This window comes from Malania oleifera, chromosome 1 (genome assembly GCF_029873635.1).
Source record: "Malania oleifera isolate guangnan ecotype guangnan chromosome 1, ASM2987363v1, whole genome shotgun sequence".
NCBI classification, from domain to species: domain Eukaryota; kingdom Viridiplantae; phylum Streptophyta; class Magnoliopsida; order Santalales; family Ximeniaceae; genus Malania; species Malania oleifera.
Window position 1 is genome coordinate 122,091,992 of NC_080417.1, and position 5,869 is coordinate 122,097,860.

Consider the following 5,869-nt stretch of genomic DNA (forward strand, 5'->3'; position numbering starts at 1 on the left):
GATTTATGTTGTGTGTAGTTATTAATTAATTTATTTACTTTTTTGGGGAAATGGGGGTGGGGTGGAATTCCATTTTACTTATTATTTACGCATTTGTCTTAGGGTTCCTTTCTCCTCAACTTGTGATGCTGGTCCGTGGACTAATCATCTGAAGACTAGTATGAATCAATTAGGTGATTTAACTGATTGTGCATTCATGAATTGTACCAAGTTGATTAGGTAGCAAGAAATCTCCTGCTGTGTCGGCTGAAGGATTTCTTTTGGGGGAAAGAAAAAAAGAAATTAATTTTTGTTGCAACCTTTGAATTCAAAAACCTATTGGGATGACAATTTATTCAAATTACCGCAAAAAATTGTAAAAAGTTATTGGTTAATAATGTGCAAGAGAATTTATTTTTCATCATAATCAAACGAACATGAAAAAAATTAAGGGACGGTTTGGTATTATTGTTAAATATAAAAAAAATAAAAAAAATAAAATTATAAATAGAAATTAAAAATTAGAAATCAGCAAATTTGTTCGGTTAATATTTATAAAAAATAATTTGAATTAAAATAGAAATTCATCTTTAAATAAAAAAACATTATGAATATATGATTAAAATAATAAATTATAAATAATATTACATTAAGAATTATTACAATGAAAATAAAATTTATTATAATTAATTTCCTTAATTGTTATGTTATGATTTCAAAATTTACTTCATGCTAAAAATTTTACTTGACATGATAATTAAAACTTAGTAAAAGTATTTTGTAATTAATTTCATTATTGTTTTTTAAAATTTATGCATGTTTTTGTTTTAATTACATTTTTTTTTGGGTCAAAGACAGGCCACACAACTTAAGAGAAAAAATTGAAAAAGATATTGACATTTTCAACATAGATCTCCATTTTCCTGGAGAAAGTTCTTATGATTGGAGGAGCATGATCAGCGGCTGGTGGATGAAAGGGATAGGAGTATGAGTCGTAGGACCTCACGGTCGGTTTGATGGCATGGGCGTGGACCCAACATTTCCCCCTTTCTGGGGTTTTCCCATTGCCATTGGGTAGCATTGACATGGCATCATTTTTGAATTCCAAACATGGCCCAAGGGCGTCGTTGGTGTGACCGCTTAGAACCACCATCGCACCATTTTAGACATCATGATTATTGATACATTCCTGATAATTTATTGAGGTAAACTTTTAAGGGGGAATTGAACTTGTGACGTTGGGGTCATCAAAGTCATAAGTCGCTCTTACCCCCTTAGCCAACCCAGAGAAAACATAAAAATTGAAAAGTGGTAATATGTCTAGTTAAATTTCTAAAACCAAAACGAAATTACTTGGTCGACAATTTTATCGGATTAACATTCAATTATCACACAATCTTTAAATTAAACTAAAAAATTTCATTTTCAAGTTAGTCAATTTAATGACCAAATAAACCTTGTAAATATATAATTTTACAAATAAATTTATTATATTGCCTTTAATTCACCGTAAAACTTTTAACAATACTACTACTAAATCTTGCAACTCTGTCATTTTGAAATATATCTAGAGTCATAATTATTTAAAATACAACTAAAATAATAAAAAAATTCATATATCGGAGCACACATTTTAAAATAGATAAAAATTACTTAATTAGAATGTTTATTATTGCTCTAATAATAAAAGTAATTCTGATAACTGATGAAAATATTTTTTCATGATTTTATTTTTAAAAATTTACATTTAAATTAACTATAAATTTTATGTTATACTAAATTATCGTGTGCATGCTCAGAAAATTAACACTTGAAAAAAAAAAAAAAAAAAAAAAAATAATTTTGCATGGTTTCTGCCACAACACTAGAAAATATTGAATAAAAATTGAAAATTTGTAACACAAAGAAAGGCATTTTTGTTTGTTTGTTTTGGATAGGTTGGATTTTCTGGGCTTATGTTCCAGACTAATCCCACGCATATGCCAGTCATGCCCATAGCCAGCACATAGAAGATAAATCCGGATGTGCGGTGCAAGCAGCAGGGTTTGAACCCCAGATCCACTGTTGCAAGCGGCCTGGGATAAGTCCTTACCACTAGCCATCACTTTTTCCGTGACTGTGGGAGGTTTTACTTTGGATGGCTGACTTTAATAATTTTTAAAAAATATAATAATATGACTAAGAATTGCCGAGAGAGAGAGAGAAAGTATAGGCATCCCATGGGGACAAAGAAGGGAAATGCTTAGAAAGGAAAACGCAATAGGAAATTAAGACAACTTTACAAGCAGAGACCAAGAAGCCCCATTGAGTTTTTCAACCAGAGAGTGGAAAAACGTAGGGTGTGAACAAAAGAAGAGATTGCAATGGGATTTGGGGGAAGACTCGTCCAGCGATTGATCAGTTTTTGGAGTGCTTAAGATTTTCGTGAGCTTCACTTGAAATTGATAGTGCATGATTTGATGGGATGCTCTCATGCATGGAAAACTCACCAGCTCAAGAAATCAAAATAGGGGATGGAAGATTGAGCATTTTTTGAGAATAGATATTCATTTCAACTAGGAAGGAACTATGCAGAAGAAAATAATGAGAAAGTCTGACCATTTGAGTGCTAGCTAGCATCAGGGTTTTAGCTTGGTCCTCAAGGAGGAATTAACTGGAATAATGGTTCTAATTAATACTTCAATTTGGACCACAAGGAAAACTTCCAAGTCATATTTGATTGGAGAAAGTTTTGCCATCAATTTGCTTCTACATACTTGGAATTAATATTGATGCTCCTAAAACAGAAATGAGTTGTGAACTGAAAGGGTATGAGATGAGAAAAAGAAATGAAATGATGTTCCATAATTTGAGTTGGAAACAGAAGTGATTTAATTTGTAATGAAAGACTCGTAATGGTTGAACTCTTATATATGTTAGATGTTTCAGATTCTAATATTTTTTTTTAAAGAAAAGGTAAATTTATTAAAGGAGCGACAAACAAGCAACTTAAATCCTCTTTAGCGGAAGAAAATGATAAAGTGGGGGGAGAAATGAGCGAAATCACCCTCCCAAATCAGAGCAAATATATGAAAACTCTTCGTAGTCCAAATAAATCAAGAGGGAAGAAGACCTAGTCCAAAGATACGGGTTTGATAAATAATTATTATACACATACATTTGCGACTCTGGAGTAATTTTCCTTGAAAATTCTTCCGTTCCTCTCCTTCCAAATTTTCCAACAGATGACTACCGAAATAGCTACTTTCATATTTCTACGGCATGACCATGTGATTACATATCCTCTAGCACACGAGAGCCCAAATCTTCTTGCTAAAATGACAGTGAAAGAAAATGTGATCAACTTCATCGCTTTCCTTCTTGCACACACATAGAAGCCATCCCCTATCTTTTTTATTTTTTTACAGATTATCTGTTATAAGAACTTTGTTATTAATTGCTAGCCAACAAAAAATACTCACCTTTGATGGGATAAAAGAGTTCCATAACTGATTGTATGGGATGCTTAGTTTGTTACAATTGTTCCTGTGAGCTAGCTGATTGTAAAGGCTAGACACCGTGAAGGCCTGAGATGCGGTGAGAATCCAAGAGCAGGAGTATTTTTTCTCCAATTTATATTAGCATTATATACCAATTTGAACAACTCTATAACTTTGTTGATCTCCTTACCTCTAACATGTCTGTCAAAGGATATATCCCCAAAAGGCATATTGTTATGAAAACTCAATAAATTTGCCACTGTAGCATTCTTTTGGCTGGCCACCTATAAAATTCTAGAAAAAAGATCCTGAAGGGTGGCTTTTGCATCCCATTTATTTGACCAAAATTTTTCTATGCTCTAAGTATCCAACTTTGGTCTTTATGTATTCCCAATTGGTAGGTTTGAGTTTATTGAAATTTTTTCCAAGGAACCAGCCTGTACCTCTGAAATTTGAATTTGTGTACCAGTCTGCGATGTTGTACCTATGGTTGATTTGGATCCCAATGGAAGTCCCAGATACAAAAGTGGGGAAGGAGTCTAGTTTGCAATTAAGAATTCTAGCCTTCTGCTCTACGCCTTCTACTCCTCCAATTGGGAAGATGCAGCTCTTGATAATATTTATTTTAACCTCGTGATTGCCTCAAAATAGAGCTGGATGGCTCGTAATTTTTTGAACTCAGAGGAAGAGTTTATGCAAAAAATCAAAGTATCATTGCAAATGGAAGGTGAGATAAAGTGGTGGATTACTAACTCCCTTCAATATTTTAGTAGCCAAACCTTTGTTTATCATTTGTGACAGAGCTTCCATAACAATAACAAAGAGAAATGCAGATAATGGATCTCCTTGTCTCAAGCCCTTTGAACTCTTAAAGAAGCTGGCAGCCTTTCCATTGACCAAAACCAAGAAGAAAGTCATTGATATGCACCAATCTATCTAGTTTCTCCATTTTTCTCCAAATACCATGATTCTAAAGATGTTGCTAAGGCAATTCCAGTTTACGTGGTCAAAGGACTTTTCCAAATCAAGTTTGCACACAAAAATATTAATCTTATTCCTCTGCAGGAAGTCTACTCCTTCATTAGCAATCAAAACCGCATCTAAAATCAGTCTTCCTGAAACGAAGGCCATTTGTTGCTTGGAGATGATCAAGGGGATAACTTCTTTAAGCTTGTTGGAAAGAACCTTTGCTAGGATTTTGTAAAAAATACCAACTAGACTTATTGGCTTGAAGTCTTTGATGTTTTCTACTCTGCCCTTCTTTGGGATGGTGACGATGAATGTGGCATTTAAGCTTTTTTCAAATCTTTTTTTCTGTGTAAAATTCCTTAAATACAGCAATGAATGTTGGGTTATTTCCTTCCATGTGGAGGAAAGCCCAAGTGGGCTTTATTAAAAGCCCAAAGCCTAGCCTTTTTAGTGTGAAAAAACTAAAGGAAGTTATAAAAAGAGAGGGGAGAAGAGAGGAGCCGTTACTTCTCAAAAGAAAAAGAGAAAAACGTGATTTTTCTCATGCTGCCAAGATTTCATCAAGACTCTGATCCCGCTTCGTCTATGGTTCGATCGAGTTGAAATTTGGAGAAGAGGTTCACGAATCAAGGAGTTATAATCTGAACGGTGGAGATCGAATTTGGAGCTTGAAAGTTAGGGTTTTTGCCCGTGAACAATAGCTACGAATTTGGTATATTCTCTCCAAGTCTCTTTGTATTTGCCCAGATTGTAGATATCTTGATGAGAGATATTTGTATCCTCTAATTACGATTAGAGAAGACTTTGTGTACCTATTATTTGATTGATAGTGGAGATTTTAATTGGACTAAGTCTCGTGGTTTTTCTTCCTCACACAAGGGAAGTTTTCCACGTAAAAAATTACCTGTGTTCTTGTGGCTTGGTGTGATTGATTATTTCTCTTATTATTTCCAGCACGTATAAAAGTAGAGATACACTATATTTGCTTGCATATAGGGAGAAGAATTATTCCACTGTGGTTGTTTATTGATATCTCTCCCAACAATGAAATCATCCTTCAAGAATCCCCAACATTTCTAAATAAAGGAAATGGTAAACCTGTCTGGCCAGGCAATTTATCCCCATTCAATGAGGAAATGGCTCCCCATATCTTGTTTTCTGAGAAGGGTCTCTCGATATCTTCCGTGTATCTACTTGGTAAAGAGTAATCCCATACTCTTTTAATCTAGGCCTCCACACACAGGGCTCTTGGAGGAGGTCACGATTAAAATATTTTGTGATCTCAGAATTTATTTCTTCTTGGTTTGTGTAAACCTTATTCTGGATGACTAGCCTTGTAATGAAGTTCTTTTCCTGTGTAATGAAGAAATTCTGTGAAAGAAGCTGGTATTTTTATCTCCATATTTCAGCCATAATTCTCTAGGACACTTCCTCTCGATCTA